The 12,620-nt window shown below is 43.5% G+C and overlaps 1 long non-coding RNA gene across 1 annotated transcript in view; it reads right to left on the bottom strand.

Moving 5' to 3' along the window:
• Positions 1 to 4,916: 4,916 nt before the first annotated feature.
• The window catches only part of LOC147162586 (uncharacterized), a 97,265-nt gene continuing 89,561 nt past the window's right edge, over positions 4,917 to 12,620 (bottom strand). Inside the window, exon 3 of the long non-coding RNA XR_015097005.1 lies at positions 4,917 to 6,252. This is a non-coding gene — a long non-coding RNA (uncharacterized LOC147162586). The remainder of the gene's footprint in view (positions 6,253 to 12,620) is intronic.

The following is a 12,620-nucleotide window of genomic DNA, read 5'->3' as shown; positions in this document are numbered from 1 at the left end:
AGCATTAGTACTAAGCTAGCAGACTGAAAGGCTAAGCTATGAGTTAGCTTTAAAATACACAGTATGTGAAATTGGTCTGACAGTCAAATTAATCTGGAAGTGGCACTAAACATCTTTGAGGCCGGCTCGTATCTTGAAAACATTGCACGTCGGGTCACTCGTATCTCAGGGCACCACAAATTGTATCACGGTATCATTTCACTCCTCACGATCCTTGCAATATTTTGTCATTGTAGCATTGGATCTTGAGTACTCACCGACAGCAATACTGATATCACTATAAATTAAAATAAGAGGCTCAACAGTCATCGCTTGGTGGATTTTGTGATTTAGGCCTCAGCCTGCAACGCTCCTGTCGGCAGCTTGATTTACAACCGAGCGCCACCACAACTCACCATGAGTTATACACACACACACACCTCCCATAATGTCCTTTACATATGCGTCCCTCCAATGAAAAAAAAAAGAAAAAAAAAAGTCCTGTCATGCAGAACTCAGCTGCCACCAGCAGAGGCGCACTCTCACCACGTTTTCTGTCTAAAGATGGTGAGGAGGAGAGGAAGCGGCCTGACCTTGGCTGTGGTTCTTGGTTGGGGCGCTGCTCGTCAAAATGGACCACACACAGAGCACGTGGAGGAAGCCAAAAGGGAAAATGAGAAGCAAAAGGGAAAATGAGAAGCAAAAGTCTTGTTAGCACAAGGGGGGTTGGGGGTTACAAACACAAGCAGGGCTTTTTCCACCATAAAACACTCATAACAAAACATTCATTTGGCCTGCTAGTCAAATGTCTTCCTCGATCATATTGACTAACATATATATTTTTAAATATTATTTATTTAAGTAGAAGCAGGAATAATAACCGCTTGTGATTTTAAATGAATTTCCTTAATTATACGTATATTTAAAAAATTAAAAAACATTTTTACATTTTTTTAAAAAGAAAAAGCAGTCACTGTGAGATTTTTTTTTACTTTATTTAGTAAAGTAGCAGAAACAGTTCAAAAAAGATACATTTTGTGATTTCTACATTCTTTTTTCCCTTTTTTTAAGTTTTAAAAAATTTACACAATGGAAAAAGTAGTAGGAATAGCATAAGGTAAACATTATGGAATTTTATTTAAAAAAAAATCAATTAATAAAATGTAAGAGTCTTAATGTCGGTTAAAAAATGTTTTTCAATTTTGTAACTTCATAGATGTAGTAACAAACAGAACAGAAAGTAGTCACACATTGTTCTCACTGGGACCTCCAAATAAGCTTATTTATTTTATTTTATATAATATATAGATATATTTATACATATATATTAGCCCCAATACATATCTTTTGTTTTCTTCTTCTTCTTTTTAATTAGTAAGAAAAAAGTACACACTTTTGTGAGTTACAAAAACGGAACAAAAACTTTATTTATTTATTTTTATTTTTTAGTAAAATACTAAAATCCCTAGTTGTTGTTTTTTCTTTATAGTGATGTACAAAAACGTTTTTATTTCTTGTCCCCAATCAGGATATGCAAAGAAGCAAAAATACTGACAAAAAAACAACAACAATCCCATAAAGTTTAACTATTCAAACTTGACCATTTTCATGCTAGTCGTGAGCAGTTTTGAGTTATTTATTTATTTATTTATTTTATATAAAAGTTTGGGTGAGTCTTTATCAGCTTCGGCAGCACACACGCAATAAATTCAGTCTCATGCTGCCCTCTGCTGGACAATGTAGGAAAAGATTTATCATTCCCGGGATGACCACCAGAGGCCGCCAGAATACGCACAAAATAGAATGAACATAACACAAAGTCAAATGAATAATTTTTTAACAATTCAAACGGCTGAAAAAAGTTACCAGGAAAAAGAGATTTCTCATTGAATGATGAATCAATCTTCATTATAATATATATTATTACTAGTCGATATAGAAAGTCTCCACAGGCCTGTTTAAATGCGAGTTTGTTTGTTTTTTGTTTCAAAACATTTTCTTATTAACATAACGTGTCCTGTACAACTTTAATGATTATAAAAAAATCAATATTACACTAAATTTTTTTTTTACAGTAAGTCTTTTTAATTTTAACTCAATTATATTAATTATTATTAAATGACTGTATCAATGACTAAAAGATGCGGCCATATTTATATTAGTACATTTTTCTCCCACTTTTATGTTAACAAGAGTATGAAACTTAGAAAAAAATATTTTCTCGTACATCTTATTGTACATTTATAACAAATATAAAAATTGTGATTAATCGTGAGTTAATTGAAGTCATGCGATTAATTATGATTAAAAATTTTAATCGCCTGGCACCTCTACTATTTTTATATTATTAACGCTAATGCTAACACATAATGGGTAACACAATAAAAGAAAGGGCTAACATATCACACCTCCGTTAGTGTTATCACCCTTTAAGCAACGGAAATTCAAACACAAACAGTGGCACAAAAAATGTAGAAATATCATCTGTATTTTGTATCCTCTGTATATAAATATTATATGGGCCGGGTTAGAGAATGGTTTGGGCGTTGTATATGTCCCCCCCGGGCCATACCCTGCCCACCCCTGTGCTAACAACCCAAATTCTCTGCCAGAGGGTCTTTGATGGTTTGGATTAAAAGACAGGAGGCCGTTGCAGGGGGGGTCGCGAAACATGCTTCCAGGACGGCCCCCCATCAACCAAGCCAGCAAAAGGTTGCAACCTCAGCATCGGCTTCTTGGTGGGGGTGAACGACAGAAAGGTCCCTGAGACAATCCGGCACTCCCTCCAGCGTAGGACCCCCCGCCTGGACCCTCGCCCTTCAACGCCACGTCCCATTGAGTAACGGACGGTGTGATCAAAGCCCCTTCCAACCCCCACGGTCGCTATCTCCTCGCTGCCCGGTCAACCGGACGAAAGGATCGGAGGGCGTCCTGGTTCTCAAGACTGATTGGAAGACAATGAACACCCCCCCCCCAATGCTCTGTCAGTTGTGTGTGTGTTAAAGCATCCCACACACACACCAAAGCATCCTGAGAGGGTCCACGAACCCGCAGGAGCAGGTGGCAGATTGTGTCCGCTTGAAATCAGTTTTTTCTTGGCCAGCTGTGGACAACGCGGGTCAACGGTAAGATGGTTCTCATGAGAACTAGGACCAGAAGCTGTCACCAAGGGCCCGTTTGACATTCTTCCACTTTTAAAGTCGCTGAAACCGATCAATCAAGCAAAGTACGATCAGACCTTGACACGGAGCAGAAAGTGGAGCAAAAACATTTTTAATTCTGAAACTGAATTATCTTTAGTCACCCAATTGTGTTACTATTTAGCTTCTTGGCATATTTTCATAACTAACACCAAAACCTAGGGGGGGGGGGGGGGGGGGGCAAAGTGGGTGACAAATGATCCAGTCCATAACCATGTTTCAAAGGCGCAAGTCAATGTCATGGTCTTGAGGTCAAAATCCATCTCAGTCCTCTTGGAACTTCAGACTCAGGTCCATGCTCGCGCCAGTACTCGAGACCAATGTTTCTCAAGCCCAGTCCTCGAGTACCCCTGTCTCCCACAGCCAACACAGCTGAGGATCGTTATTAGGCTTTATGTAGAGCTCGCTGATTAGCTAATCGTTTGAAACACCTGTGTTGGTTAAGAGAGACATGGAAATCAGGCTGGATAGGGATACTCGAAGACCGCAGTTGAGAACCACTGCTCTGGACCAGGGGTGAGTCTCCTTCTCCAACACAGCTGATATATGATCAGCTCATCAGCAAGCTCTGCATAAGCCTGATAACGGTCCTGTTGATTGGAATCATCTATGTTGGAGCAGGGAAAACCTCCAAAACCTGCGGGACTCCGGCCCTCGAGGACCGAGTTTGCCCACCACTGCTCTAGACCACTGTTTCTCAGCCCCGGTCCTGGAGTACCCCTATCCCGCCTGTTTTCCATGTCTCCTTCAGCCAACACAGCTGAGGATCGTTATCAGGCTTCATGCAGAGCTTGCTGATTAGCTGGTCGTTTGAAACACCTGTGTTGGCTGAAGGAGACATGGAAAACAGTCTGGATAAACATTGCCCTAGTTTAAGAGCTGTAGCTCATCAGGCCTCAGTCTCAAACCCAAATCTAGACCGTCACCTCGTTCTGTTACGTTGAGCCGCACACCTCCACACGGGGACACCAGCATCTCCACTCCTGCAGCGTTTTTTTCCCCTCCCACCACCTGATTCAGCTCCCTCACATCTGGCCTGAGTTTGGACGCCAGCGGACGTGCCCCCAACCCCCCTGCGGCCAGACCGAGACTGAACCGGCCCTGGGAGGTAAAACACATCTCCACGCAAGCCAGACGGAGCTCGGGCTCCCAACGGAGGCTCCTCCGGCCCGGCCCACATGTTGCACGCACGGGAATCCAAAACATCCTGAGCCGGGTAGCACGTAGAACATCTGGATCACAGATGTGCACCATCATTTTTTTCGTGTTTTTATGAAAGAAAAATAGTGCTGTATTGTTTCAAAACATAATACAGTCCTCGTTGATCGCGGGAGTTATGTTCCAGAAACCTCCGCAATAAACGAACATTTGTGAAGTGGCAACCTTAAGCAGGATTTATTTTATTAATCAAAATGCATATATTTTACACTCTTGTATGAGAGATTTGTAATCACAATGAGTTTTTTCCATATTGTAGTCTTTGAGGTGCAGGTCCATGTGTGGATTCTTGTCTTTCAGTTCTAGGTCCTTGCCCTAGTCCACCCTGAGCCTTTGTGACCAGGTTCATAACGTGGTCCAAGGCCACACTCTAATCCAAACTAGTCGTTGAGGAGAGGTTCTTGACCAGACTCTGGTCTTTCAAATTCAGGTTAATATCCTTGATCCACAATCTAGTCTTGGGGGTCCATGCCCTGATCATAACTCTAGTCTGTGTGTTCAAGAACTATGTCTTTGTGGTCCAGATCAATTTCTGGAGTCTTGGACAGATCACTGCCCTGGTCTTCATACTAATCTTTGTGGTCAGGGTCCATACCTTGGTCCTTAATCTAGTTGCTTTGATTCCGGTCATCGTTCTAGTTTTTCTACGTCTAGATCCATGTCCTGCTTGTATTTCATGGCCAGGTTCATACCCGAGTTGAAACTCAAGTCTTTGAGGCGCAGGTCGGTTTTCCTGTTTCCTTTCAGGTCCAGAATCACATGCACGCTTAGTCTTAGTCTTAGTGATCCAGGTCTGGACTCTATTAGTTCAGGTCCAGATCCATGCCCAGGTCCATACTTACGGTGCAGGTCCTATGTTAGCGCAAACTTTAGCCTTAGTTATCAGGTTCAATGCTCTGGTCTCTGGGCCCATGGTCCGAGGGCCAATAATCAGCCGATACTCTCGTCTAGTATGACATTTAGACAGATTGGTTTCGGTGCAGTCTTGTGGTCCACATAAAGTATTAAACGGAAAATCGGGATATTCTTCACTGGAAATGTAAAAAAAAGATCAATATAAAACGCATGACTTAAAGGAGTGACATCATTTATCTGGTCCCAGACAAATAACGGATAGTAAGTACCATGTACGCAATCGTTCCAAGACAGACACAGACGGAGATTTTAACCCTTAAATGGGACAAAAATTGCACCATCCACCCGCAAAAATATTATACTGTACTTTAATATGGTTTCCCACACGAGTCAGATTTATTCACATCAAATATTTGTGAGATTTGAACGCTTTAAATGCCAGTATGTTTCCAAACGACACCATTGCTTATTAGGAAAAAAACAAAATAAAAATTAAAAAATCCATAAAATTCACCCACTTTCTTTGTATATACTGAACACACTTTTATAAAAAGTCAAAGCTACTCACGCTAACCCTGGAACCGGTAAAGGTGTGAAATGTTGATATCATTGTTTCTTTAATGTTAATCCCTAAATGTATCTAAATTAAATATTTCAGGTAATTAAAGAAACATGGGTGAAAATCCTTAACAAATAAATTAGTAGTCTTAAAATTTGAAGAAAAAAAAAAAGGATTGAAATTGCATTGTCCCTTTTAAATGAAATTAAATGAAATGGAAAACTAAATGACAATCCCACAATAGCTTCTTTTTTTTTTAACCAGCAAACAAACATTGTAAATCCTCAATTTACCTTAAGAATAATAATAAAGAAATAAAGAAATAAACCCAAGTCTTAAAGTGGTGTAGTTCTACGTGCCTCCACTAGGAGTCACTTGTGCTCCGTGCTGGCCTCCTCAGGTGAGAGCCGCAAACGAAGGCAGCCTTCTGGATGCCAACACCTGAAATCACAGCACAATACAAAACGTGTCAGCTGTCAACATATGCTGCATGTGCTGTCGATAAGTCTCACATAAGTTCAATGATTTGCCTTTTCTTTGGCTTTGTGGATGGCAGGGGGGGAGAAGCTCATGTCAAAATTGCTATCAAGATATTAGCTTAGCATGTAGCCTGGAGATCAACTCGATCGGCACACAGACTCAGACAGCAATTTGCATCTGGCAGATGGGCTCAATTGAGACCATGACGTCATGCAAAGGCACGTGGAGTAACTGACGTACTCCTGCGGTAAGTGTGTGCGTGTGTGCGTGTGTGTGGCTTGTTTTGAAGAATAAAAAGCACAGGTTGTAATTAAGAGTTAATGAATGTTTTGCCTCTACCTTTTCCGCCCACGTTACATGTTTTTCCGTGCGCACGCCCCCTACAAATACCCCCCTTTGTGCCCCCCCTGTTCCGCCGCAGCCTCCTTGTTTTGGGTAAGGAGATCCCCTTGTTTATGTGAAGGTGGATTCCCCTGCCCCCCTACCCCGCGCCACCCCCACCCCTCCAACAGGCTTTGATCTGCCTATCCGCTGTGCTGGAATGCATGTAGAAGTGTGTGTGAGTCTTTAACATCAGCATTTTGCAGAACCTTTCACACTGTCTCCCAAAGCCCGGTGTGGGTGTTTTGTGTGAAAGGCACCTTTATGGAACGGGAGGGCTAAAGTCGACCTGCAAATTTCCAGACGTCAGATTTAGCAATCATAACCCCTTTGACGCTGCCTGTTATCCTGTTTTTTTTTTGTCTCGCCTCAGGTTGTGTCAAAGGCACCGACAAGGAACAGGGAGGGCACAGTGAACAATTTCCAAGCTTTGGTATAGCTACTGAGCAGATTTAGGAGGGTTAGACATTAGCATTTGTCGCCCCTTTAATACTGTCTGTCAAACGTGGTGTTGCCGTTCTGTGTGAAAGGCACATACAGAATGAGGGCCGTGATGGACCTGTATATTTCCCAGAGGGGCCAAGAATGAAGTTGACCCAACAATTTCAAGGCTTTAGAGGAAGTCCCTATGCAGAAATGTGCAAGAATTAAGATTACCGGTAAGCATTCGTAGCCCCCTTCAGGCTGCTTATCAAATCACTGCTCTGCGTGAAAGGCACCAACCCGGATTGGGACAGGGGACGAAGGTGACCTGAGAAATTCCAGGCTCCTGAGGCAGCGCATGTGCAGTAATATATGAGTTTTAAGCTTTAGCATTTGTGGCCCCTTTCACACAGCCTGTCAAACCGGCATCTATGTTCTGTGTGAAAAACACCTAAATGGATTGGGACGGGACCTAAACATTTCCAGAATTTCTGCGTAGCCACTGTGCAGAAATATGTGAGCCTTAAGCTTTAGCATTTGCAGCCCCTTTCACACTGCCTGCGGATGGGAACAGGTGATGAAGTGGATCTGAAAATTCCCAAACTCGGCATTGACTTTATTGTGTGAAAGGCAGCAACATAGACTAAGTGGTACAAAGTCCAACTGACAATTTTCAGGCATTGTAGGTAGTAGCCACTGTGAGGGAATTTGTGAGCCCGTAACATTTAGCATTTACACCCCCTTCCACCCTGTCTGTCAAATGCAGTATCACTGTTTAGCGTGAAAGGTTGGCAATGGTTGACAAAGTCGACCTGGAAATTAATACATTTAGCGTTCGTGGCCCCTTTCACTCTGCTTGTTATCCTGGCTTTTCTCTGAGTGGTTGTTCTGTGTGAAAGGCAATCAGGAGTCACGATTAGCATTGTTGCAAGTCTTTCTGGGTTAAGGTCTTCCAGGCGCCACTTTTGTTATGCTTGCGCAGCTCATGACGGTTTTGCGGTCTTTGGTGGCTCATCTCTCCAAGACAAGCATCGCTGGCTTTTCTTACCAGCAAATGCCCCCCCCCCCCTCACCCCTTGTTAATAAGCACGTAACCATGGCGACGGAGGCCCGCATTTGACTTCCTTTTCACTTAGTATGAACTGGAAAACTGGAAGTGAAACTACACATTTGGCACTTTTTTGTTTTGCTTAACAGAAAGAAGGAACATTTCCTCAGAACGTTCTGCTTGAGCGCGCCCAGAATACTTGTGTTCTTGGTTCGGTTCAGGGTCGACTCACGATAACTGTGCTCAGACCCGACTAAATGATTCACGGCCAGGGGCCAAACTAACTAGAATTGGATTAAAACTTAAATGACAAACCAAAAGGGCACTAACATTGAGTCGGCACTGCTGCTTGAGGATGCCTAGACTACTTAACTCAAGATTAAAACTACAGTAGCTCAAGTGTGTGCACCTGAAAGCACTTTTGACATGAAAGTTGAGCAGAAACTGCGCAAGAGGCTCCATTCAGACCTGACCAAACGATCCATACAAGAGAGAAAACTAACTGGAGATGTATTCAAATTTAAGGACCTAACTAAACGGTGCTAGCATCAAAGAGTAGTCAGTGCTGCTCGAGCGTGCCTCGACAAGTTAACTTGACCCAAATTAATACACACCCCAAGAGGGCAACTAATTGCACGGTAGCTAAATTAAAACTAAAATAAACGCACCCATGAGATTAATTGCTGCTCGAGCGTGCCAAGACTACGTCACTCAATCCAAACTCGACACAAAGGTAGAAGAGAAAACCTAAACCGAGGAGGTGCGGCACGAGTTTAATAAAGACTAAAGTAACTAAACCTTCATAAGTTCAATCATGACGGCAGCCTCGAGTAGGAAAATCTGCATCGTCTGAATATTGAAGAGCAAGAACGTTTATTTGCCACGCTTCTCCTTCCACATTTCTCAACCCATTCGAACCATCCAAACGTTAAAAGATTCATCAAATTCACAAAATGGTGGGAATTACTTTCCACATTCAAAAAGTTCATATCTGTCCCAAAAATCTGCATTATTCACACACACAAAAATACCTTTAAGTGAATCAGATGTTTAAAAAAAACTGTAAAAACAAAAAAGATTTCCCGTCTTTCGGAACATCTTGGAAACTAATTCCATTCAGAAAAAAAATAAAAAATAAAAATTCAAACTGATTCAAACCATTCCATCTTCAAATTAATAAATACTTCACAACTTGACCTCCTCAGACCGCATTTCTCAACCAATTCAAATCATTCCGAGTCTGACATTCATCTCAATGAATTCTATAGCATTTCTGTTCCGTTTTTCAGCATTCACACGCAATTTCACCGCAATTTGCATTCTCGCATTATCTTTTAATTGTACAAGCGAAACAAGCGCATTCCCGGCCGGCTTGCGAACGGGTCTTTCAGCACAACTGCTGTGGATTGATTGACGACGTTGGGTAAACAAGTGTTGACGTCTTCCAGTTCTACTTGCTATCTGCCGTTTGACCCTGCCACCTCCCACCCCCGGGCCATCGGGTTCACCGCTGGGCCGCTCCCTTAGAGGGCGTGTTGAGCTCTCCGTGTCATACCCAGCAAGTCTCGTAAACCCCTGGACCACCACCCCTCCCCGGCTCGAGACCCGGTGTCTCTGAACTCCGGTTCGGTCAGGCAAGTTCACCGAGAGTTGAGTCGAAAAGTGGATTATCCCAATGTTGTCAGCGGGTTTGGGTGTAAGACGAAATATCTTTCATCTTAATTTTATGCGCTGCTGTCTAAACGACAGTCCTGTAATATTTAAGTTTTTTTTTCTTTTTCTTTGAGGAACAGTTTTCTGAAAGGAGCAAGTTTTTTTGCAGGATAATCCTAATCCTGAAGCAAAGGTTTTATTGACGGAAATGACTAATTAACATATTACCAACATTGTTCATTTATAAAATCCACATTGTGATTAGCAACAAACTGCATTTTCTTGTCTTGAAGCATTTTTTTTATGGCGTAACTTCCAAAATTGTCCCACAAAAGAGCTTTTTAAAATACTGAATAAGGTCCAGCATGGCAGCTTTTATAATGTCCACCAAAACATTCAAAACAGTTATTAATGCCTTACATTAGCTCTTTTTAATCATTTAATAATTTCCCGCAGTGATTTAATTATGCCCCACAGGACTGTTTAAAAAAATAATAATATTGATAATGTCCCACATGAGAACGATCAATAACGCCCCTGACGGCGCAGGAAAAGGCATCGTGTAAATTCAGAACTATGTTGTTAATGTCCAACTTGAAATGAAATTAATTCATTCCTTGAGTCCGCCGTCTCTCTCTGAGGGACGTGATGAAACTTGCGTTTCCTTGAGGGCGGCCCGCTCCCGTCCCGGCAGCACCCCCCCCCCCCCCCTTGGGGGTTAGCGTCCCGTCTCAGACGTAAACACGGGTGACAAATGGGATCAGGTATCAGGTGTCGGCATGGATGATTTATAAAGTGGACAAACAATGGACGGGGTGTGGTGGTGGGTGTGGGGGGGGGGGGGGGGGGCAAAAAGGTTGGAGTACGTGTTCCTGCGCAGCTTTAGTTCAGTACGAATCATTTCCCGTTAATTCCTCCCGGTTTTGTCAACCATGTGGTGCGGATTAGAAGGGTGGTGGGTAAGGAAGGGGGGTGAGTGAAGTGTGTGTGTGGGGGGGGGGGGGTGTTTGGAGGGGTTGATTGAAGACAGACATCCACAAGATTCCTTCTTCTTCTTCTTCTTGTCCCTGCAAGTGGGGGTCTGGTGGAGCTCGGCGGTGGGGATGTAGAAGGACCGAGGGAACCCGTCTCACAACATCAGACGCAAGCAGCAGAAGTACTTCCCATTCACGCACGCATGCCTCACTGGGCTATGCAGGCTCCCACACATTAAAATGATTACCACCGCCAAGGAGCGTACACTTCCAAAGACAATGCTACAGTTATCAGGAGTATGTTTAACTTTAGGACGGATTAAGAAGGATTACTTTGACCACCCTTTTGCCAGTTTACTTGCCCTTAGTCTCCACTTTGCAGCAGTCTTATTTTTGTTGCCCCCATTCTCTACTTTGCTGGAGCCCTCTATTTTCAAGGTGCCCACAATCTCTATTTAGATGCTGTACAACACTGTCTTGCTGCCCTCAGTCTCCACTTTGCTGCAGGGGTGTGTCTTCTTATTGCCCACGGTTTCCACTCTGCCACAATGCTCAGTGTTCTTGCTGCCCGCAGTCTCCACTTTGCTGCAACAGCCATTTTTCTGACCTTAATGGCCAGTTTCTTGCAACATTATTGGGTCGTCAGCCTCCACTTTGCTCTACCAATAATTTTTTGCTGCCCTCAATCTCAACTTTGCTGAAGAAATCCAATTTTCAAGCCCTTAGTTTCCACTTTTCTGCAAGTCTTTTTTTTTGGGGCTGCCTCCAATCCGCTCTTTGCTGCAGCAATCTGTTGTTGCTGCCGTTAGTCGGAAATTTGCTTCAGCAGTCTGATTTTTTGTTGCCCTCCACTTTGTTGCAAAAGTCTGTTTTGGACTACACTCAGTCTCCACTTTGCTGCATCAGTCTATTTTTATTACCCTAAATCTCCACTTTTTGTGGCCTTAATCCCCCTGTTGGCTACAGGGCTATGGTTTCTTGCTGCCGTCAGTATCCACTTTGCTGCAGCAGTCAGATTTTTTGATTGCCCACAGTCTCCACTTTCCTGCAAAAGTCCTTTTTTGTTTCCTGTTGTATACAATTTTCACTTTTCCGCAGCGATATGTTTATGTCACCCGCAATCTCCACTTTGCTGACGCAGTCACTTTATGTCTGTTTTCTTGCTTAAGCATTGAAATTTGCATTACCGGTTTTGATGTGGTCAATTTGCAGGATCTCTATGAAAGCGGAGACCAGTTGTACTTTTCTAGTCATGCGTGGGTCTATTCTCAGTGGTGCAGAACCGCTTCTAAAGCTTTTGGCTTCATAATGTCACCGTATTCGACACGGCCGACTCTAATAATCAATGTATTGTTCTGTTAATTCCTCTTTGACAGTGAATTGGATGTCATTAGATGGCCCCGTGAGAACATTGTGACACAAGACTTTCTGTGTGTATATGCGGACCCCTCCGCAGACTCGTTGACTGTGTGTGTGTGTGTGTGTGTGGGTTCAGCGGCACTCTGGTATGTGTGTTGTGTTCGTCTCACAAGAATACGGCTCAGTGTCGCCGGCGGTGCTGTCCGCGTTCTTCTGTAAGTCAGCCCGCACGGTTCACAGTTCTCAAGTCCGGCCTTGTTCCCCCCTCGCCTGTTTGTTCAGCTGGCCCACCAGCAGGGACACCACAGACCCCCCACCCCCGCCCCCAATCCCAACCTACCCCACCCTCCGCCGCCCTCTCCACCTCGGACACCTCTTTCGCTGAACCGCCCCCACCTCGGGTCATCAACCTCCTGACCTTTTCACCTGGGGGTTTGGGAGGGGAGGGGGGTTCATTTGCTCCAAGGCCTTCGCTTAAGAAGGGTGTTTTG

The sequence above is a fragment of the Leptonotus elevatus genome, chromosome 14, assembly GCF_054856555.1.
Source record: "Leptonotus elevatus isolate MCC_2025b chromosome 14, RoL_Lele_1.0, whole genome shotgun sequence".
Classification (NCBI taxonomy): domain Eukaryota; kingdom Metazoa; phylum Chordata; class Actinopteri; order Syngnathiformes; family Syngnathidae; genus Leptonotus; species Leptonotus elevatus.
The sequence above is the reverse complement of the archived record's forward strand: the minus strand, read 5'-3'. Positions and strand labels throughout refer to the sequence as shown.